Source organism: Macrotis lagotis, chromosome 3 (assembly GCF_037893015.1).
Source record: "Macrotis lagotis isolate mMagLag1 chromosome 3, bilby.v1.9.chrom.fasta, whole genome shotgun sequence".
Taxonomy (NCBI): domain Eukaryota; kingdom Metazoa; phylum Chordata; class Mammalia; order Peramelemorphia; family Peramelidae; genus Macrotis; species Macrotis lagotis.
The window spans coordinates 246014584-246039680 of NC_133660.1; the positions used below are offsets into that span (position 1 = coordinate 246014584).

The 25097-nt window shown below is 34.2% G+C and overlaps 1 pseudogene; it reads right to left on the bottom strand.

The window, feature by feature from the left end:
• Positions 1 to 23479: 23479 nt before the first annotated feature.
• On the bottom strand, positions 23480 to 24427 carry LOC141517166 (dimethyladenosine transferase 1, mitochondrial-like; annotated as a pseudogene).
• Positions 24428 to 25097: the final 670 nt, after the last annotated feature.

The window sequence follows — 25097 nt, forward strand, 5'->3', positions numbered from 1 at the left end:
TTTCCTATAAGGGATGCTTAAAATAAAAATTAATGAAACAGAGAGACTTTAGTCCATTTACCTAATAGATTATAATTATATTTTCTTTCTATTGCAATTGCTTTGGGGTTTCTATTTACAATTTTGATTCTTCCTTTAATATCCAGATTTTTGTTTCTCATTTTCAGAACTATAATTCACATGAGCTTTGTGCTAGAGCACTTATACCCAAGGTTGCTTCTCTGATAACTACACTGTATTTCCTTACCCTTCTGGAGTTGTGGAATAAAATTTGTATTTACTATGAAATATAAGCTTCTTGAAGGCAGGAACTGTTTTTGTTGTCGTCTCCATATCGTTAGAGCTGGGGCTCAATCTGGGGCTCAATGCAAGCTAATTTAATTGTACTAAATGGCTTCTGTCATACTTCCTGGCAGTGTTCCAATTCTTGCTGGCAAGCCTACCCAGATTCATCAATCTGACACCAAAGAGTGTCTGAGTGTTTTCTGTGTCCCCCCACTCCCTCCCCAACACCTTTAATCTCTCTCTCTCTCTCTCTCTCTCTCTCTCTCTCTCTCTCTCTCTCTTTCTCTCATACACACACTTCACTTTCTCTCATATTTGTTTTTAAATTCCAAAAAATAAAATTTTCAGATAGTTCAAGACTTTAAACTACATCCCAAATATGTTGTCATATTTGCATTCCATGTAAGTCACCATGATTGTTTTCATTGTTAAAAGTCTGAAAAAAAAGAAGTTAATTTATCTCCAGTGTCTTAGATATGGATACCTGTTTGAAGTTCATTATTTTGGGAATAAGTAACAGATGAATCTGCATTGGTCTGAAGTTGGTCTTTTTCTTGTTTCTGGTTTTGAATTCTATAAGTTCAATGAACATTTAAAAAATTTCCACATCCCATTCCATCCACAATACTATAGATTTTGAATGTTGGAGTATTTAAATATTTAATGTTGTGATTGTTAGCATACTATTGCTTTCCAGGCATCAACCTAGAGATTGAATTTCAAGCCCTATGAAAATGGATTATATTGAAAATTAGGGTTGATGTGCTGATGGCTTTAAAATGGTGCTTTGGCAATATCTTCCACTCCCAATTCCTTAATTCACAACTCATTGCCTATTATTATTCCCTTTGATCAGGATTATGAAAAGGGATTCATCATTGATATTTAGAGACTAATATTTTTTAGGTGGGCAATCTCTCCCCTCCTTTCTTTATTTATACTCTAGGGTAGAAACAAACGGTATTATTCACCCTGTGAGTACAGTAGGTGGAATATCATGGTAGTCCTATCATTCAAAACTTTTGTGTGTCCTTTCATTTATACCATTTTTAGTGGTTGATTCTACAATATGTTGCTAAAATATTTGCAAATGTACTTTGGCAAAAAGCTCATTTTTTCATTAATTCTAACTCACCTGACCATTGCTTACTTCTTAGTCTAAAAAGCAGACCATTCTCTCTTTTCCTCTCTCCTCCTAGAACATGATGAATGTGGTAGTGGACAACACACCTGTGATGAGAATGCAATCTGCACTAATACTGTCAGGGGACATAGCTGCACCTGCAAACCTGGCTATGTGGGGAATGGAACCATCTGCCGAGGTAGGTCCACTGCTTGAGTAATTTTATCAAAGTTACAGGGTTGATTAATGTAGAATTCAGTATCCAGGTTCTTGTAATTTCTGGTAGCCAGGTTCTCTCAATGTTTACCTTCTGTTTAATTTTCTGACATTTACTACATACAAAGAGTTGATGAAAGAGATTGAATTGTCCTTTGCTTTCTATCTTTCCATTCTGAAAAATACCCCACTATTCACTCTCAAACCTTTGATAACATGGGTGTTTGGAACCCCCCAAAATGAAAATTACATCAAATGCTGCCACTCAGCACCATGTTTGTAACAGGCATAGACTTTTTCCTTTGGCATCAACAGAATCACTTAAAATCTAATGTCAGTATCTTTTTCTTCAACATAAATCTACCAAAGATAAATGAGTAACATCTATGAACCACAAGCAGAGAATGTATACAGGAAAGCTATTCTGATTTGTGTCTACTATTAGGGTCAGAAAGCATTTGAATCATTTAGGGACTTGGAGCTTAACATTTCAAAATAGGCCAAAGGTATTTCATGAAAATGGAAAAGGAAGGAAGTATATTTTCTACAGAGAAGTGGGTTGCATGCTAATGCTTTTGAACTGAATAGCTTGGGGATTTGTTTTTAATGTATTTTTTGAAATTATGCCTCTGCTTAGAATAATACTAATTGGCCTGTTTTGGTGAGTTTTATATTTGCTAGTTACTCCAATGCTTTTGTAATAAATATCCACCTCATCTCAGTGGAATTTTCAAAACCAGTTGTGAAGTAAGTTAAAAAAGATCTTGGAGTCCTTTGGTTCCAAAGGGAAGTGACTTTTACCTTGTTTATGAATTGTGAAATAGATTTTCTTGAAGGGATTCATGTCCAACCAAATTGAACTTAAGTATTTGCTATTGCTTTCTTGTCTTTTCTATTTTTCTTCCCTTCTCTATTAGGTTCTTCTATTCTTTCTTCTTTTATTTGTCTTCTTCCTTTTCCCCTTTCCCCTTTTCCTTTCACTTTTTGAGCTTTCTCCTTCCTCTTTCTCCACTCAATGTATGAGTATAATTATAGTGTTATACTGAGAAATTCATACTCCAGCACAAAAAAATACTAACTTCCTTCCAGTTATAATTTGGTGAAATATTTTCAATGCTAATGACATGTAAAAATTAGTCATAAATATTGAAAACAGTAATAATTTGGATGGATTCTATTACATGAATTTTTCCCTAATTTACTGATACTTATAAAAGGAAATATATTCATATGAAAATAGGGCAAAATAGAAAAGTATTAGTAAAACTGAAAGAAAGATTAGAGATTATATTTTCCAAGTCTGTATTTTACAGAACCTATCAAAGTTTAAACAAAGGATAAAGAAAAGATAAAATTAAAATTTACTTATATTCATATATGCACAAATATTTCTCCTTGAAATGATATGGCAGCCAAATAAAGAAAGCTAATGTAATCTTAACTTTAAAATAAAACAAAGGAAGATTGTACTGTTCTTGGTGATATCACATTCAGTAATGACCATCCTGATGATAATTTGGAGAGCATCCAGATGGTGTAGAAACTCAAAATTGGTTGAAGGACATGAGGGGACATAAGAGGTCGTTTTTAAGACCATTAAGATGTCATGTGGAAGAGAGAATGTTTTACTTGGCCCTGGAAGCCAAAGCAAATGGAGGACAATTTAGAGTCAAATATAGGATTGACATAAGGAAAACACACACACACACACACACACACACACATGCGTGCTTGCGCATGCGTGCACACACATACACACATGCACGTCCACACACACATACACACACTTCTTAAGAATTATCTATAATAGATTGGAATTCTTTGTAAGGTAATGGAGCTCTTTGAGCAATGATCAAATAAGAACTTGACTTTACTGTAGATGGAATTCTTTTTAAGGTGCATTTTACACTCTTAGTGGCCTCTGAAGGCTCTCTCTGAGGTGAAGGTTTTTTCTTCCATCATCTCATGTAGAAAAAAAAATTGGAAATTTGAGAATGTTATAGAATAACAATAATAACAGCAATATTTATATAATTCATTCATTGTGACTGATGCTGTATTAAGCATTTTTTATTTTGATTTACCTTTTTTATTTATGCATTGCTAGTCTTGCTGTGAGAGTAAATATAATGCTCCTCCCCACCACAAAAATAAAAAAAAATCCTCAAAACAGAGCACTGGCCCTGAGACTAGGATACCCCGAGCCTATATCCTACTCTAGAGACCCAGCAACCTTCCATCCCCATGGTACCAGACAGGCTACACAGCCCACTATCTCACAAAAAGGAAAAAAAAACCAAAATGTATTATATCTTATATTATATTATGTCTTCCATGATCTACCCTCTCCTCTATCCCCTACCTCCCCCCTTGTTTCTCCCCTGTTCCCTTTCTCCTATCCCCTTTCTCTCCTTTTTCCTTCTAGATTTCTGTACCCTATTAAGTATACACACACGTGTGTGTATGTATGTATATGTTGTTTCCTTTCTGAGCCATTTCTGATGAGAATGAAGCTCCCTCATTCCCCCTCAACTTCTCCCCTTCTATACCATTGCAAAACTATTTCTTGTCTCTTTTACATGAAAGATCTTCGTCTATTCTACCTCTCCTTTCCTTTCTCCCAGTACATTTCCTTTTCACCCATTGACTCCATTTTAAAAATATACTGTAGTTTCAAATTCAGCTCTCTCCTGTCTTGACTATAAAATCTCCTTCTAGCTACTTGTATAAATGAGAAGATTCATATGAGTATTATCAGTATCATCTTCCCATGCAGGAATACATGCAATTCATCATCATTAAATCCCTCATAATTTACCCTTCTCATTCACTCTCTCTGTTTCACCCTAGTCCTGTATTGGAAAATCAAACTTCTGTTCAGTTCTGGTCATTTCAACAGGAACATTTGAATTTCTCCTGTTTCTTTGAAAATCCGCGTAAGGAAGAGAATGTTCAGTTTTGCTGGGTAGTTGATTCTCGGTTGCATTCCAAGCTCTTTTGCCTTCTGGAATATTATATTCCAAGTTCTACAACCCCTTGTTGTAGATTCTAAATCCTGGATAATCCTGACTGCATTGCCACAATACCTGAATTGTTTTGTTCTGGCTGCTTGTAATATTTTCTCTTTGATTTTGGAGTTCTGGAACTTGGCTATAATATTCCAGGGGTTTATTTTTTGGAACTCTTTCAGGAGGAGATTGGTGGATTCTCTCAATTTTTATTTTGTCCTCTGCTTCTAGGATATCAGGACAATTTTCCTGTAGAAATTTTTAAAAAATGAAGTCAAAGTTCTTTTCCTGATCATGACCTCAGGTAGCCCAATACTTTTTAAATTGTCTCCTCTGGATCTATTTTCCAGATCCATTGTTTTTTCATTGAGATATGTCACATTTTCTTCTAGTTTTTCATTCTTTTGATATTGTTTTATTGTGTCTTGATTCCTTGCAAAGTCGTCAGCTTCCTTTAGCTCCATTTTACATTTGAAGGATTTGTTTTCTTCAGAGAGCTTTCTTATCTCCTTTTCCATCTGACCAATTCTATTTTTTATGGTATTTTTCTCCTTATTGACTTTTTGAATTGCTTTTTTCCAATTGGTCTAAACTAGTTTTTAGTATGTTATTTTCTTCAGCATTTTTTGGATCTCCTTGACTAAGCTGTTGACTTTATGTTCATGTTTTTTTTTCCTGCATCTCCTTCATTTCTCTTCCCAATTTTTCTTCTCCCTCCCTTACTTGATTTTCAAAGTCTTTTTTGAGCTCTGAAATAGCCTGAGTCCAACTTCTATATTTCATGGAGGATTTTGATGTAGAAGCTTAGATTTTCTCATCTTCTGACTGTATGTTTTGATCCTTTATGGGACCAAAGTAATTGTCTCTGGTCAGGTTCCTTTGTTTCTGTTTACTCATTTCCCCAGCCTGAGCCTGGTTTGGCGTGCTTCCTGAGATTTTGAGTATTATTGTGATACCCTGGCAAGGACCTCAGCTCCTAGAAGGTTTTATGAGAGGGTCTGACTGCTCTCCTGGTCTGTGCTCCAGTCAGTGGATGACCACAAGTACACTCTTCTGCCCCGGAACTGTGAGGAGGATCCCTGCTCTCTGTCAGTGGGGGCCCAGACTGTTACCAGGGTCTCAGTGTGGATAAAGCACAAAAGCCCTGTCCCAAGGACAGAGTAGAAACTTTGACAGTCTCCCCCCCCACCCCCAGTTATCTTCCATGGGCTGAGCATTCTGGAAGCAGCTGCCACGGGGATCCCTGACAGCTACATTGACTTGCTTCTGTTTCTTGGGATCTGGGCTGTGCCAAGGGCTGTGACTGTGCTGATGGCTGTAGCTATGTTGATAACCACATCTGCACTGAGGGCCATGCTGGCTCCCACTCATTCTAGCAGAGGTTTCTCCAAAGATCTGCCAAGCTGTGCTTGTGGTTCCCTGGGTTGTCAGACCAGGAAACTGCTTCTTCTGCCTGGAGCCAGTGCTCCACATGACCCTGTCACCCAGGAGCCCAGCAGGCTGTTCCCAGAAGAATGGGGCTCCTTTGCTCTAGTGTGATAATCCTGGTTGCACTGCCGCCCCCTCCCCCCAACATGGAACAACTTTCCCATGATCTTCCAGATTGCCTTAGGCTAGAGAACTGCCTCACTGGATCTTTCTCTGTATTCTGTATCTCAAAAATTTAGTTAGAGTCATGATTTTAAGATTTTTGGAATATTTTTGAGAGAGTTCCTAGGAAAGGCTGTTCTCATGTCACCATCTTGTCTCTGGCCCCTGTACTAAGCATTTTTAAAACAACATATTTGATAGTCATAGAAATCTTGGGAAGTAAGGGATATTATCTTTATTTTACATTTGAGAAGACTGAGACAAATAGTGATTTTCTGTGTCCTTCATCTTTTGGAGACAGAAGTAATACTGCCCCCTCAAGGCTTCGGTATCACATATCTAGCAAGTGTCTGATTCATGTTTCAAACCAAATCTCCATCACTCCAGGTCTAGCTCTCTATTACTATGCCAAGTAGCTGCATCTGAATATTCAAATCTTTGCTGTTGTATATGGGTTTGGAGTTGAGAAAGGAGATCTCTTATTTGAACTCTTACCCCTTCCACCCCCATATTTTTTTGTTTTAAAAGAAAAGATTGCTATCTGAATAATATTGAACAAAATGGCATTTGGAGATTATCTTTCCCTGACTTTTCCATTGGATCAAGCTTAGTTGTTGTCTGTGGATATTGGATAGGATAAGACCTGCTTCTTAATGGTCACAAAAAATGTAACAGATATTTAGAATATTTTATCTTTGGAAGAAATTTTGCCTCAAAACTGATGATATTTCAGAACTATATAAAATTGTTAAGGTGGAATGTGGGACTGGAAGCTAAAATAAAGGAAAGAGATCAGTCAGCTAAAATAAATTGCTTCAATAATTCAAAGATCAATCATAGCAGAGTTAGATGATCTTCTTCCACCTATGTAACTCTTCCATGCCTTGTTTTGGTTGGATGTATTCATTGCCTAGTGTTACATGTTTCAGTGGTAATACTGTATACATGAGAATATGTAGTTCTCTCCTGAGTCTACACATCATTCAAGAACCCATAATAAACAAGATGACTGAGTAAAGAAAGTTTGAATTCTCCTGTCTTAAGCCTCCAAATAAATTTAAAATAATGCCTCAAATTAAGTTTTGGAATAGCAGAACCAGCAAAAGCCAGAGTGAGATATTCTTCCAGTTCAAGATAACATGAGAAAGTCATAAAGAGAGCTCTGTGATGGGGACATAAGGAGGTGTGTGTGTGTGTGTGTGTGTGTGTGTGTGTGTGTGTGTGTGTCGGGTGGGGTAGGTTTCCTCTGAGTCCATATTGGATCAAATCTGAGTGGAACTAGAAGCTGAAGCTTTGGAAATTATAAAGCCAGAGATGATAAGAAGACCTGAAAATTGGTCAGAAAGAGATTTTAGTAGCCCCCATGCTAACTCTATACCTAGGATGAAACATTGTTTGGCAACTTATTTGCCTATACCCACTTCTGTATCATAATTCAAGGACAAAAAAGGAGTAGAAGCTTTAAGGGACAGTATTCCTTCTGGTCCCAAAGAAGAGGCACCAAGAGGAATGATATTATTTTAGATCTGAGGGGAAAAAAGAACTATTGACATTCCCAAGGGACCTCAGGCTGAAAAAAAGCAGAGATCACATCTATCCCTAGATCACGCTGTCTTGGAAACACCCAAAACTTTCAAATTTCAGAAATAATTCTGAAAATAGCAGTGCAAAAATAGCCTAAAATTTGAGATAGTTTCTCTACCCACCCATACCAGGAATAGAACCCAACATTAACAAAAGTTTAAAATCAAGAAATGGGATAGAAATATGAGCAAATAACAGCAACAATAAGCATCTAACCATAAAAATCTACAACTGTCATAAGAAAGATTGAGACACAACTTAGAAGAAGACAATCATATCTAAATAGCTACAAGCAAAGTCTAAAAAAGTGTGAATTATATACAAGGCCAACAAGAGTTCCTGGGAGAGCTAAAAAATTAATTTTCAAAATCATGTGCGAGTGGTAGATGAAAAATCAGATAAAAAATGAAAGCAAAGGAAAAAATTCTGAATAGACAATTAACAGGTTGGAAGAGGACACAAAAATGTACTGAAGAAAATAACATAAAGCATAATTAGCCAAGTAGTTTAAAAAAATAAAAAATAAAATAAAAGGGTACAAGATTTCACTGAAGAAAACAATTATTTAAAAGTTAGAATTGAGCAAATGGCAACTAAATGATTCTATGAGATATCAAGAAACAATGAAACAAATAAAATAAACAAATAAAACAAAGAAACAAAATGAGAAGAATGAAAAAATGAAGAAAACGTGAAATATCTCATTGGAAAAATAATTGATAAAGAAAATAAATTGAAGAGAGATAATTTAAGAGCTATTGAACTAATTGAAAGTCATGATCAAAACAATATCCTAGAAATCATATTTCAAGACATCATCAAGGAAAACTGCCATGATATCTTAGAACCTGAAGGTAAAATAGAAATTAAAAGAATCTACCTATCATCTCTTAAACCAGATCACCAAATGAAAACTCTCAGGAATATTATAGCCAGATGCCAGAACTCTGAAGTCAAGAAGAACATATTTCAAGCAAAAATCATTCAAATATTATGGAGTTATAGTCAGGATTGGACAAGATTTAGTAGAATCAGTAGACTTGGAATATGGTATTTTAGAGGATAAAAAGACTAGAAGCATGATCAAGAATCATCTGATCAGCAAAACTGAAACTGAATGGAATCCTTCAAGGAAAAATGGATATTTAATGAAATAGAGGAATTTCAAGCATTCCTAATGCAAAGACCAGAGTCAAATAGAAACTATAATATTCAGTGAAGTAAAAAAAAGAGTTGTCTACTAATCATGATCTCAGATAAAACAAAAATAAAAACAGACTTAATTAAAAGGCATAAATAGGAAAGCTATGTCTTGCTAGAAATAAAATCTAAGCACATATGCACCAAAGGCCATAATATCAGATTGTTTTAAGGCAATGTTAAATGAATTATAGTAGAAAATAGATAATAAAGTAGGAGATCTTAACCTTCCACTATCAGAGTTAAATAAATTTAACCATAAAATATAACCATAAAATAAGGGGGGAAAGGTAAACAAAAATCTTAGAAAATTGAGAATTGATAGACTTCTGGCAAAAAATGAATAGAAAAATAAGGGAGTATAACCTTCTCTTAGTTGTACATGGCACCTTCACAAAAACTGACTATACTTTAGGCTTAATGCAGAAATGTAAAAATATCAAATGCACCCATTTCTAACCACAGTACATTAAAAAATTATATTTAGTAAAGGACCCTGAGAGCATAGATTAAAAGTTAATTAAAACTAAATAATTTAACCCTAAAAAATAGACAGCTGAATGACAAAGTAAATAGAACACCAGCCCTGAAGTCAGGAAAACCTGAGTTCAAATCTGATCTCAACCACTTACTGTGTGAACCTGGTTAAGCTGCTTAACCCAGAATTACCCTCAAGAAAATGAGACAATAGAGCTTATAAAATGGTCATGGTCATGGCTGAGGGCAAGTTAATGTGATCAAATCTGTGCTTTAGAAAAATCAGTTTGACATGTGAATGGAGAATAGACCAAAATGGGGAGAGACATTGTCTTTATTGCGTTATTTTATAAATTAATCTCTTGATTCTATCAGTATGATATGAGGTTTATTTTGGGGGTTTTCACTAGCTTATTTTTTTTGCCCAAATTGCCAACTAAAATTCTTTCTGTAATACATGCTAATTTTTTCTCTGCAACTTTTAAGTTTAGTTACTTGTGGCACTAATAAAATAAAGTACTTAAGATTATAGAGAAATGATAGAAGCAGAGGGATAAACACAGGCATGTAAAATTATGCAGAGATTTACAGTGAAGTCACACATTGATATTAATCAATTAATATGCATTTTTATGTGTTCTGCACATTTCTAGTTGTTGGAAACACATGGAAAGAAAAAATGAAACAATCACTTCCCACAGATCAAGAGATTATTTGTATAGTAGATCCTCAGAATCTCAGAGAAAGTAGGTATAGAATTTCAGAGAGAGGAGAGCCAACTAATTTTAGACCAGCAAAAGGATGGAATGTATTTGACTCACTACATTGTATACAAATATTCCTTTATTTGATTCAGAAGACATCCAAGGTCTTAGAATGCAAAATGAAACAGTACAAGCATCAGTTATCATTGATTTATCACAGGAAAGTAATGGTTGGTTTAGAGGCTCTTAACCCGAAGTCTTTGAACATTTAAAAAATATTTTTATAACTTTATTTTACTAAAATTGGTTTTCCTTCTAATCCTATTTATTTTTTCTACATTTTAAACATTTTGTTGTGAGAAGGGCTTCAAAGGCTTTACTATATGTTTAAAAGGGTCCTTGACATAAAGAAAGGTTTAAAAAAATCTGGTTAGAGAATGCCTCAGGGGACATAATGCCCAAACCCCAAATTTGTGGTGCACAAGAAAGAAGCCAATGAAGATTTAGAATTTCAGAATGGAAAAGGTATGGAGCTAAATGTATTAATGGGGCTTTTCCATGAAGCCATTAAAGGGATTCTGCTTCACAGAGGTCAAGATCCATTTTACACCAAAAGTAGAAGTTAAAAAATAAGGGAGTGGAGGAAAATGAAGTCACTGTACTATTACATCATAGCAGATAATAAAATTGACCAACTTTCAGGTTGAGAATCAGATAAATTTCATCCTGGGATTTGGGAACAAGTCAAAATGAGATGAAAAAGTCTTTGGCCAAAGCAAAGTCAGTTGATTTGCACTCACAAATGAAACTCATATAATGGGTCCAAGGAAGAAGAAACTTGAAAACCAGCTTTCAGGTAGAGAAATGACTAAATAATTGAATATGATAAGGGGCAAGGATAGCTTCCTTGGTGTAGCAACTTAGCAGGGTAAAAGTGAGCATGCCTTTAGAACAGCAGGATTTGGTCTGTTGACTTTGTGTGAATTCTGAATCATCTCTCCCAATAGGTAGATAAGAGTGAAACTCTGGTTATAAAATAATTTAGCAGGACTCAGGAAAGAATTTAATGCTACTCTTCACACCTGATTGATTTATGTAGTCAGAATGCAAGGTAGAATAGAACTAGCTTAGGATGAGAATATGTCAATAAAAATAAACCACCTATTTTTAGAAGTCATGAGCAAGTAGTCTGAAATAATTAGAATCATTTAGAGTTTTCTGTGAATTAATAACATTTAGAAGGATTCTAATCCAAGGATTCTATCCAAGATTCTATCCAAGAAAATAATTGAAAATAATTGAGATAAATTAAATTTGTGGTAGGTCTGTCTATTTGCATTGGTTTCTTTTTTGGGAGGGAGGGAGAGTTGGGAAGTAGAGTATAAGGTGATTAAATCCATGATCTCTGAGAAAAAAGAGAATTCTGGATTCTAGGGTAAAGGGGCTTGGCCCACATAAAACTCTTGTTCAGAGTTAGAATGATTTGCTATTCTTTAGACAATCAATCCATCAATCAATAAGCACAAGAGATTTTTGAAAAAGTGAGGAATGTAATTCCTCCCCTCTAGGAACTTAAAATCTATTGAGGGGACACAGCTCTTACCTATATAGTTTTAAAAGAAAAAAAATAAGGAAATTTGTATGTGTATGTATGGTGTGTGTGTGTGGGGGGGGACTTAGCATCTGAAAAGTTCAGTAAAGATACCCTGAAGAAGATATTTTTAGGTCAACTCTGAAGGAAGCTAAGGGATGGGGCTTAGCAAGTACAAAAGCACGGAGATAGGGGATGAAGCATAGTAAAAAGGAATTGAAAAAGGACTTTTTGTCTTTGTGTGAACAGGACAAAAGGCTAATAAAGTTGGAAAGGCAGGTTCAAGGATGCCAATCTTTACAATTAATCCTGTTTTCAATGACATTTTATTTTTCAATTATATGTTAAGAAAGTTTTTCAACATTTATTCATTTTCATATTTATAAGTTACACAATTTTATTCCATCCTTCCTTGCCCCCGTATTGTACATGTCCTTTTGTGTTTATTATGTTTAAATAGTAATCATGGTGTGTTTGAGGAATTAGGATGCTTTCTGTTTCTTTAGGAAGGAAAAACATGTAAGAAATTTTTAAAACGTGAAGAAATATTCATTCAAATTCTGTAGTTCTTTGGTGTTTGTTTTTATTTGTTTTTTGTTTGAATGTGGATAATGTTGTCCCTAACTTTTCTTTCTAGGCTGTCCTAGTTCTCTGAACTGTGGAGAGGAGCTGTATTCATTATAGTTGATCAACTCTCAATGTTGTTATGAACATGTACAGTGTTCTCTTGGTTCTGCTCCCTTCATTCAATATTAGTTCATGGAATTCTTTCCATGCTTCTCTAGAATTCAACCATTAATGGTTTCTTATAGAACAATAGTACTCCATAAATTTTATATACCAAAACTTGTTCAACCATTCCCCAATTAATGGGTTTCCCTTCAGTTTCCAATTCTATGCCAATTTAAAAAGAGCTGCTATGAATATTTTAGAACAAGTGGGGCTTTTCCCATTTTTTATGATTTCTTCTGGATATGTCTTATATTGGTATTGCTAGGTCTAAGGATGTGATCAGTTTTATTGCTCTTTAGGCATAGATCTATATTGTTCTCCAGAATGGTTAGATTAGTTCACAATTCCACCAGCAGTGCATTAATGGCCCAATTCCCCCACAACATCTCCAAAAGTAATTGTTTTCCTTTTCTGTGATCTTAGTCAATCAGATAGGTGTGAGGTGGTATCTCATAGTTGTTTTATTTTGCATTTCTCTAATCAATAATGATTTGCAGCATTTTGTCATATTTTGTGTAGTTTTAATTTTTGTTTGCAAACTGCCTGTTCATATCCTTTGCCCATTTGTCAATTGGGGAATGACTTGTAGCCTAATAAATTTGATTCATTTCTCTCTGTATTTTTGAAATGAGATCTTTCTCAGAACCCCTAACTGCCAAAATTGTTTCCCAGTTTTCTATTTTCTTTCTAATCGTGACAGCATTTGTTTTATTAGTGCAAACCTTTTTAATTTAATATAATCAAAGTCATCCATTTTGCATTTTATGATGGTCAGGAATTTTTCCTTGACTTAGTAATTGGTCTAAGGTATTGCCATTTATGTCTATTCATTTTGACCTTATTTTGGTATAGGGTGTGAGATGTGGGTCTATACCTAGATTTTACCATAATATTTTCCAGTTTTCCCAACAGTTTTTGTAGAATAGGAGAGTTCTTACCCAGGGCTGTCTTTGTGTTTGTCAAATCATAGATTACTATAGTCATTTGCTTCTGTTTCTTTTGTCCATATCCTAATTCATTGATTTGTTATCCTATTTCTTAACCAATATCAGGCAGTTTTGATTACTGCCTCTTTAAGGTAAAGTTTCAGTGATAGAGTTAGGCCACCTTCCTTTACATTTTTTTATTGGTTGCCCTTATATTCTTGACTTTTTGTTGCTCCAGATGAATGTTGTTACTATATTTTTAGCTCTGTAAAATAGTTACTTGATCATTTGATTGATATGCATTGAATGAGTAATTTAATTTGGGTAGAATTATCACTTTTCTTTTATTAGTTCAGCCTACCCATGAACAATTGATGTTTTCCCAATTGTTTAGATCTGACTATATTTGCGTGAAAAGTATTTTGTAATTGTGCTCATATCATTTCTGGGTTTTCATTGGAAGGATTCCCAAGTATTTTATGTTGTCTGAAGTTACTTTAAATGAAATTTCTCTTTCTATCTCTTGCCTTAGGCTGTTGTTGATACATATAGAAATGCTAATGATTTATGTGTGTTTATTTTATATCCTGCTTCTTTGCTGAAGTTAATTGTTTCAAGTAGTTTCTTAGATGATTTTCTAGAGTTCTATAAGTATACTATCATATCATCTGCAAAGATTGAAAAGTTTCCTTCCTCACTACCAATTCTGATTCCTTCAATTTCTTTTTCTTCACATTGCTAAAACTATCATTTCTAATACTATATTGCATAGTAATCATGATAATGGGCATTCTTATTTCACCCCTGATCTTACTGGAAATGCTCCTAGTTTATTTCCATTGCATATAGTATTTGCAGATTGTTTTAGATGGATGCTGCTTATTATTTTAGTGAAAACTCCATTTATTCTGGTACTCTCTGGTGGTTTTTTTTAATTTTTATTAAAGATATTATTTGAGTTTTACATTTTTCCCCCAATCTTGCTGCCCTCCCCCTCCCCCACCCTACTCTGTCAGTCTTTACTTTGTTTCCATGTTGTACCTTGATCCAGATTGGGTGTGATGAGAGAGAAATAATATCCTTAAAGAGAACAGAATTCTCAGAGGTAACCAGATCAAACAATAAGACATCTGGGGTTTTTCCCGAATTAAAGGGAATAGTCCTTGTACTTTGTTCAAACTCCACAGCTCCTTATCTGGATACGGATGATGCTCTCCTTTGCAGACAGCCTAAAATTGTTCCCAATTGTTGTGCTCATGGAATGAGCATGTCCTTCAAGGTTGAACATCACTCCCATGTTGCTGTTAGGGTGTACAGTGTTTTTCTGGTTCTGCTCATCTCACTCAGCATCAGCTCATGCAAATCCCTCCAGGTTTCCCTGAAATCCCGTCCCTCCTGGTTTCTAATAGAACAATAGTGTTCCATGACATACATATACCACAGTTTGCTAAACCATTCCCCAGTTGAAGGACATTTACTGGATTTCCAATTCTTTGTCACCACAAACAGGGCTGCTATAAATATTTTTGTACAAGTAATGTTTTTACCCTTTTCCCTCATCTCTTCAGGGTATAGACCCAGTAGTGGTATTTCTGGGTCAAAGGGTAGGCACATTTTTGTTGCCCTTTGGGCATAATTCCAAATAGCTCTCCAGAAGTGTTGGATGAGTTCACAGCTCCACCAACAGTGTAATAGTGTCCCAGATTTCCCACATCCCTTCCAACAATGATCATTATACTTCCTGGTCATACTGGCCAATCTGAGAGGTGTGAGGTAGTACCTCAGCGTAGCTTTAATTTGCATTTCTCTAATAATCTCTAGTGTTTTTAATAGGATTGGATATCATATTTTATCAAAGGCTTTTTCAGCATCTATTGAAATAATCATATGAATTCTGTTGGTTTTATTGCTGGTATGTTCAATTATGTTTATTGCTTTCCTGACACTGAACCATCCATTCCTACCTGGTATAAATCCATCTGATCATGTTATATTGTCCCAGAAATAATTTCTTGTAATCTCTTTGCAAAAATTTTATTTAATATATTTGCAACAATACTCATTAGGGAGATAGGTATATAATTTTTTTTGTCTGTTTTGTCTGTTTTGACTTCCTGTGTGTCATAAAAGGGATTTGGTGGAACTTCTGTTTTTTAAATAGTTTTTTATTGATTTGGGATTAATAGTCTCATATATGTTTGGTAGAATTGACTTGTAAATCCATCTGACATGGAGACTTTTTCTTGAGGAGTTTATTGATTGTTTCTTTAATTTTTTTTCCTGAAATGGAGTTATTTAAATATTTTACTTCCTCTTCAGTTAGTCTGGGTAGTTTGTATTTTTGTAAATATTCTATTTCACTCAGGTTGTAAAATTTACTGGCATATAGTTGGGCAAAATAGTCCAAATTATCCCTTTAATTTCCTCTTCATTGGTGGTGAGTTCACCCTTTTTTATTTTTGATATTGATAACTTGTTATTCTTTCTATAAATCCGAATAACTAAAGGTTAGCTGTTTTTTTCATAAAACCAACTCTTAGGTTTTTTTTAATTAGATCCATGTTTTTCTTGCTTTTATTTTATTAATCCCTCCTATGTTTATCAGAATTTCTAATTTAGGAATCTATAATTTAATTGGGAATCTTTAATTTGTTCTTTTTTTTCTAGCTCTTTTTTATTATATACCCAATTCATTTATCTCTTCTTTCTGTATATTAATCATGTAAGCATTTAGAGATATAAAATTTCCCCTAAAAAGTTTTGACTGTATCCCATAAAGTTTGATATGATGTTTCATTGATATTATTGTTTGAATGAAATAATTGATTATTTCTATAATTGATTATTTGGTTCACTAATTCTTTAAAATTAAGTTAATATATAGTTTTCAATGAATTTTTGTTTTATTTTTCCATGGCCCATTATTACATACAATTTACTGCATTATCATCTGAAATGCATGCATTTATTATTTCTTCCTTTCTGCATTTGATTGTAAATTTTTATGCCCTTGCATGTGGTCAGTTTTGGTATAAGTGCCATATACTATAGAGAAAAAGGTGTATTCTTTTCTATCCCCATTCAATTTTCTTAAGAGGTCTATCATATCTCACTTTTCATTTTATTTACCATCTTAAATTCCTTCTTGTTTATTTTGTGGTTAGATTTTTCTAATTCTGAGAGAAGGGGGTTAGGTCTCTCTAATAAATTTTAGCTGTTTATGTCTTCTTGTAATTCATTCAGCTTCTTCTCTATGAATTTGGATGCTATACCACTTGGTGCATATATGTTAAATAATGATATAAATTCATTGACTATTGTGCCTTTTAAGAAGATATAGTTTCCTTCCTTATCCCTTTAAATGAGTTCTGTTTTTGCTTTTGCTTTGTTTGTGATCAGTATTGTTAAACCTTGGTTTTTTTTTGCTTTCACTGAAGCATATATATTTTGCTCCATTCTTTTACCTTAACCCTGTATGTGTCTCTCTACTGTAAATGTATTTCTTGCAAACAACATATTGTAGAATTATGGTTTTTAATCCATTCTGCTGTTGCTTTATGGGAGAATTCATCCCATTTATATTAACTGTTAAGAATACTAATTCTGCATTTTCCTTCATGCTGTCTTTCCCCATTTATACTTTTCTCTTTTCTTTCCTCTTCTTCCTCCTTATCAATGTATTGTTCTTTCCCCTTTAACTTTTCTTTTAAAATTTTAACTTTAATTTTTACTTCCATTTTTACCTTTGCCTTCTTTTTGATCAGTCCCTTCTTCTTTCTTTCCCTTTCCTCTGCTACTTCCCTGTAGGATAGGATAGATTTTTAAACCCAATTTGGAATGCATGTTATTCCCTCTCTGGGTCAAATCTATTGAGTAGATTTACTCAGTGTTCATCCCTTCCCTTCTTTCCCTCTACTATAATAGATTTCAGTAGCTCTTAATCTGGTAATCCTTATTAACTAATGTCTAAATTTCTCTTGTTATAGTCACTCTTCATAATTTTATTGTTTTAACCCTGTCTTGTACTTACAACCCCTATGTCAAAATATACTCCTTTTATCTGTCCTGACTGAAGTACTATTTTCAAAGGCTGATTGATTGCTTGATTAATTGATAAGCAAAATTGCCTCATTATCACCAAGTAACCTTCCCTCTTCTGTCTCATTAGAAATATACTTCTCAAGAGTCACATCAAATTATAATCACTTTATATCTTACCCTACTTTCAAATTTCCTCCATGGACACACAATCCTTATGAGCAAAAGCATCATGCAAAATCAAATTATTTCATGAACCACTTATTGCTCCCCGCCCCCCCCCCCCAGCCCACTCCCTCTGATTGTAGCCAAAGTAATCAGACAAAGCAAAATCTCTTCATGATGTTTTCATGACTATTCTCTATAAATGTACTTTCTCCCTCCTTCTCCATGGTACTCCAACCACAGACTCACAATCTTCTCCAACCAAAGAATCAAGTACACTAAATCCTTCTGTCCCTTTAGCAATCCAACCATCTTTACCTAAAGTATAGATTAAGACAGGATCACTTTCTAATCTCTTTATGTCCAACCCTTCTCACTATGCTCCCATCCTCTGCTCCTATTGAATTATAACCCTTCTTAACTAAGGTTTCTAGTAAAGTAAGGTCACTTGTGATTTAATTATGTAATGAACCTGTAACTATTCTAGCTGCTGGGTTACTCTTAAGGTAAGAATTGTAGAGTTGATTGTAAGGCATGGGAAACACCCAGCATAAGTTACTCTCATCAGAAAAAAGTGTTGAGCTCTATGAGCAAGATAGAATTAAAGTAGCTCAAAGAAAACATGAGGTACATAAGTTTAGAACAAACACCCCAGGTGTTCACCTGGAGTATTTGTGCCATACCTGTGGTAGAGCACTCTGAACTAGTACTGGTCTCATCAGCCATAGTTGAACACACTGCATTTTGTCTCAAATATACTGATGTTATTTTGTTCGTCTTTGATAATGAAAGGCAAGAACCAACCAAACCCATATCTGCTACATACAATCATATTCAACCCTTTAACTATCCTATGAAAACTACAATTCTCAAGGCTTCCAATTGTCATCTTCCCTTTTAAGGATATATACAATCTAATGTTCTTGGCTAGCATTTATTTTTTTCCCTTTCCATTTACCTTTTCATACATCTCTTGAGTCTTGTATTCAATTGAAAAGATCAAATTTTGTTCAATTCTACCCTTTTTATCAGGAAATTTTGGAAATCCTCTATAATATTTCTCCCCAACATAATATGCTGAATTTTACAGGATAGTAAATTCTTGGTTGTTATCCAAGGTCCTTTGCCTGCCCTCCAAAATATCATATTGCAGGACATCATTAATCCTTTAGTGTTGAAACTAAGTCCTGTAGAATTCTGATTTTCCTTCCCTAATATTTAAATTGCATCTTTTTTTTCACTGCTTTCAGTATTGTCTCCTTTATTTGAGAATTCTGGAATTTGGCTATGATAGTCCCTGGAGTTTTTATCCTGGGATCTCTTTCTGGAGGTCAAGTCCTACTTTATTTTCTTGATCTAGTATATTAGGGCAGTTTTCCATGATAATCTCCTGAAAGTTATTTTCCAGGCCCTTTTTTTTGAGTTAAGCTTTCTCATAGACCAATAATTCATAAATTATTTTTCCTGGATCTATTTTCCAGATCATTTGTTTTTCCCAAAAGGTACTTTATATTTTCCATAATTTTTTCAGTCATTTTGTTTGATGGAAACTTGGTGTCACATAGATTCATTAGTTTCTGTTCATCCAAGTCTAATTTTTAGGGTTTTATTTTCTTCAGTTAGCTTTTGTGTTTCCTTTTCCATTTGGTTAATTTTACTTTTTGCTGAGTTGCATTCCCTTTCCAGTTGATCAATTTGACTTTTAGCTGCATTTCATTACTTTTCCAATTGATTATTTTTACTTTATTTTTTAGTATTTTATAGTCTGCAAAGTACTTTATTTTTTTAATTTTAGAAAGGTTTTATTTTCAGTTTTACAGTTTTTGCCCCAATCTTGTTTCCCCACCACCACCATAGAAGGCAGTTAGTTAGTCTTTACATCATTCCCATGGTATGCATTGATCTAATTTGAATGTGATGAGAGAGAAATCATATCTGTAAGAAAAAAACATATAGTATGAGATATAGCAGAATTACATAATAAGACAATTAAAAAATTAAATTAAAGGTACATAGAAAGTCTTTGGTCTTTGTTCAAACTCCACAATTCTTTCTCAGTATACAGATGACATTTTCCATGGTAGATACCCCCAAATTGTGCCTGATTGTTGCCATGTTGGTATGAGCAAGTCCATTAAGGGTGATCCTCACTCTCAAGTTGCTGTTAGGGTGCACAGTGTTCTCCTGGTTCTGCTCATCTCACTTAGCATCAGTTCATGCAAATCCTTCCAAAGTTTCCCTGAATTTCCATCCCTCCTGGTTTCTAATAGAACAATAGTGTTCTATCACATAGGTATACCATAGTTTGTTAAGCTATTCCCCATTTGCCACCACAAAGAGAGCTACTATGAACATTTTTGTACAGGTGATGTTTTTACCCTTTTTCATTATCTTTTCAGGGTATAGACCCAGTAGTGATATTGCTGGATCAAATGGTATGCATATTTTTGTTGCCTTCTTGGTATGATAATTTGGTGTAATTGCTCTCCAGAAAGGTTGGATTGGGTTCACAGCTCCACCAACAATGTGTTAGTGTCCCAGATTTCTCACATCCCTTCCAGCATTGATCATTGTCCTTTCTGGTCATATTGGCCCATCTGAGAGGTGAGGTGGTACCTCAGAGATGTTTTAATTTGCATTTCTCTAATAATTAGTGATTTAGAGCAATTTTTCATATGACTATGGATTGCTTTGATTTCCTCATCTGTAAATTGCATTTACATATCCTTTGACCATTGGTCAACTGGGGAATCCTTGTCTTTTTTTTTAAAAATTGACTCAGTTCTCTGTATATTTTAGAGATGAATCCTTTGTCAGAAACACAAGTTGAAAAATTGTTTCCCAATTTACTACATTTCTTTTGATGTTGGTTACAGTGGTTTTGTCTGTGCAAAAGCTTTTTAATTTAATGTAATCAAAATTTTCTAGTTTGTTCTTAATGATGTTCTCCATCTCTCTTCCTTGGTCATAAATTGCTTCCCTTTCCATAGATCTGACAAGCAAACTATTCCTTGATCCTCTAGTTTGCTTATATTATTGTTTTTTATAGCTATATCCTGTATCCATTTTGATCTTATTTTGGTATAAGGTGTGAGGTGTTGGACTAATCAAAGTTTCTTCCATACAAACTTCTAATTTTCCCAGCAGTTTTTATCAAAGAGAGAGTTTTTATAGCTGGACTCTTTGGGTTTATCAAACAGCAGATTACTATAATCAATTCCTGCTATTGCACCTAGTCTATTCCACTGGTCCACCACTCTATTTCTCATCCATTACCAAACAGTTTTGATGACATGTTTTATAATATTAATTTTAGATCTGGTAGGACTAAACTGACTTCTTTTGCACTTTTTTTCATTAAATCTCTGGAGATTCTCAACTTTTTTTATTTCTCCATATGAATTTAGCAAGATGCAGCAGAAAGAGCTAGAAAGAGAAATTCCATTCAGAGTAACTTCAGACAATGTAAAAAACATGGGAGTCTACCTGTCAAGGAAGACTTAGAAACTTTTTGAAAACAATTACAAAACACTTCTCACACAAATAAAATCTTACTTAAACAACTGGGCATATATCAACTGCTCATGGATAGACCAAGGTGATATAATAAAAATGACAGTTCTACCAAAATTAAACTACTTGTTTAGTGCCCTACCAATCAAAATTCCAAAAAGATTATTTTTAATTTTAAAGGAATTAGCTTATTTGATCATTTTTTCATAATTTTCCTGCATGAATCTCATTTCTTTTTTCCATTTTCCTTCTTCCTCTCTTCTTTGGTCTTAAAAATCTTTTTTAAATCTCTTCTATATGACTTTGGGTTTGAGTACAATTCATAAACTCCTTTGAGACTTCCAATGACAGTAATTTTTCACTGCTTTCTTCTTTTGAGATGGCATTTTTATCATCTCTATCTGAACAGTAGCTTTCCATGATTAGCACTGTTTTGGGTATTTTGCTTATTTTGATTGTTGAGCTCTGCTCCTTTGCTATAGAATGTATAGTTCTGACCTTTTTTCCCTGTGGCTAGATTCTGATCCCTGGCTTATTGCTTGCTGAGATCTTACCCACGCAGCCCAGACATTACCTATATAGAGGTTTGCTTCTTCCTTAATATCTAGGCTCTGCCTCTGCAGTAGTTTGATCCCAAGCTAGTCCTGTCTGTTGCCCCAGTGTTCCCAGGGTTTAGACTTTGTCTGGGGATGGAATCCTCTCTTCTGACTTGCTATCTAACTGCCCCAGTGTTCCCAGGGTTCAGACTTTGTCTGGGGATGGAATCCTCCCTTCTGACTTGCCATTTAACTTCAGACTGCAGCTGCTGTCCAGCTGCCAGTACCTGGGTTGCACTTTGGTTTGAAGCCTCCCACTGGCTTTCCACCTAACTGGGCTTTACTTACTCTTTTTTCCTGAGAAGAGACAGACCCTCCCTGAGGATCCTCTATAATATCTACGATTGAAAACTTGTTTCTATCTTTTTTTGTGAGATCTATCATTTTAATGTCTGTATAGAGGCTTCATTTAATGTTATGTAGAGAAAAGCTCTGGGAATATGCTAGCTTCACCCAGAAGTCTTACAATTAATCTTAAACCACTGGAATTAAGTGATCCCTAGCTCTCTAGAACACATTTCCAATTCGTCCTTTTGTGGAGACCTTCCCATCCCCAAATAATCCCATGCAATTTTCAATTCCCTTATATAAGTTGTCTCTCTTTAAAAGAAAGTAAGCTTTTTGAGAGTTAACACTTTTCTTGTTGTTTATAGTAGTATTCCAAGTACTTTGTACAAAATAAGTCTTTTTTTCCAAAAGAGATAGAATGATTTTTATTAATGCTACAAGCATGCCATCAGTCTCTTGATAGCAAATCTGAAAATGCTAACATTGATTTAAATTCCAAACTAGAGAGAAAATTCAGTGTCCAGAGTTTCAATATCTATCTGTAGTGGAGTACTTTTATGAGACAGAGAACCATGGGGAAAAAATCATAGTGATAACTCTAAAATTTAAATTTTAATCCATATATTTTAAGTGGCTCATTTCACTTTTCAGCTGGTAGTAAAATGAAAATTGTCAGAAAACTACTTTGGTTTTGAGTACCATGTGCTTTCTCATAGAAGAGAAGATGTAAAGGTTTAAGTTATTTTAATTTCTTCCATATCAGAAAAGTGGATTAAACCTATCAGAATCTATAAATGACTTAGTTTATAACCTTTTTCTGAGCAGGCATCAAAATTATTTAATGTCTTTAAAAATGCATTTTAATTATTGTATGTTATATGAAAAAAGTAAAGTGGAAATTTGTGATTACTTTCTAAAAGGTCAGCTTTTAGTATTCCAAGTACTTTCTTTTAGCTGTTTATCTTTGCTTTATTAAGGTTATTTTTAAATGTAGTTTAGGGGCACAATGTCCAAGAATTTCATTTTTGTAAGGTTCTAAGAAAGGTTGTTTATAAAAAAACACACACATGCATTATATATATATATATATATATATATATATGTATACATAAATGCAGTATAACTTTTAAAGGATGCTTGTGCTTTTCTTATTTGATTGTATTTATTTTTTCTGTCAACTGATATTGTAAAAGAAAATTAAATCACATCTAGGTATTGGTATTTTTATTAACACCTCTTACTGAAAAACAAAAAGTCTCTAGATAATCTGTATAATGAAGTGTACCTGTCCCAAATAGAATATATGGTGGGGGTGAGATCCAATCTGAAATTTGATGTTATGAATTTAAACATTTATATACATTATTATAGTGCAAATAACAACTATATGAATTATAATTCATTGTCATTATCTGTGTAATTTTCAGACTTTTTCATTTTCTTTTACTTAAGTTCATCCCTGAAATTGTAGGTGAGAGAATCTGAATGTTCACCACATATTTTTCTGTAGCCAATACAGAAGTACTTGAAATGTAAGAAGGAGAGCTGTACTGACTATAGTTGGGTCCGTATCAGCTCTTACCTTTTTTTCAGTGTTTTTGGAGTATTCAACTTGTGGAATAGAAATCCAGTTCCATGATAACAATATTTTCTTCTCAACTGAAAAAGTACTCTGAACAACTTTTTCCGCAAGCTAAAATGGTTGATTTATCCTTGGCTGAATGAGAGTTTAAATGGATCTCTATTCAGTCTGGGATTGTAAGGGAATGCTAAACCTTGCAGAGATACTGGGCCAAAATGGAAAGTCATTTTCATTGTTTACTTCCTATATTGGCAAGGTTATCAGTGTTCTACCATAAACAAATAGTCCATCTTTTTTAGAAATATTTTTCAAGCTTATTCCACTTAATAATTAGTGGATTAGACACACTGAAAGATAGATTGCTAATATATATATATATATATATATATATATATATACATATATTCATACACACACATACTTGGAGAATTCTCTTTATTTCCTCCACTTTCTTTGAAGGTGTTCTAGAAAAGTCATTTCCACTTTAAACATCCACACATCCCCATGGACCATTCTCAGGTTTCCAGGTGCTGTTCCAGATAGCATCTGTATAAATCTAGTGCTCTTCTCAACCACAGGATCAGCTATTTGAACATTAAGAATGCGTTTTGTGATGTTTCCACAAATTCATAGAAATGAACATTTTTCAGATTTCCTGTCTTGTATATGATCTTTTCATGCAGTTTCAAGTCCTGAAAGAAGTTTGGGGTCAGCTATTTCTGGCAGTAGATTATGAAAATTTTAATCCTCTCTCCAGTCACAGTGAAAGGCAGGAGGCAGAAAGCAGATGGGATTACCTGGTCACCCATGGATCTAGTACAGCCTACACTGCAGATGTGGGACCAGGATAAAGCATCCCACGTAATAAGTTCTTTTTTATTTTATTTTATTTATTTAAGTTAATGGGGTTAAGTGACTTGTCCAAGGTCACACATCAGGGCAATTATTAAGTGTTTGAGGATGATCTGAACTCAGGTCTTTCTGACTCCAGAGTCAGTGTTTTATCTACTGTGCCACTTAGCTGCCCCAGTAAGTTCTAAAAATGAAAGACAAATGCTAGTCAGTACCTCTCTGCAAGTCTAATCTTCTCAATTACTGGATTCCGTTTCTGAATTTGTAAATTTTTTTCTAGTTTTTTAAAATTACTTTTAGATATAGTAATCAAAAATCATTTTTTAAAATTTTGATGCAACTACCTTTCCCTTCCTCATCCCTAAGACAGCAAGCAATCTGATATAGATTATACATACACAATCAAGGTAAACCTGTTTCCATATTAGTCTGGCTGTGAAAGAAGAATCAGAACAAAAGGGGAAAAACCACAAGAAAGAAAAAAAAAACAGAAAATGAAAAAAAACAAAAATTGTAAGCTTTGATCAGCATTCAGACTTCATAAATTCTTTCTCTGGATGAGGATGCCTTTTTCCATCACAAACGTTTTAGACATCTTTGATCATTGTATTGATGAGAGGAGCTCAG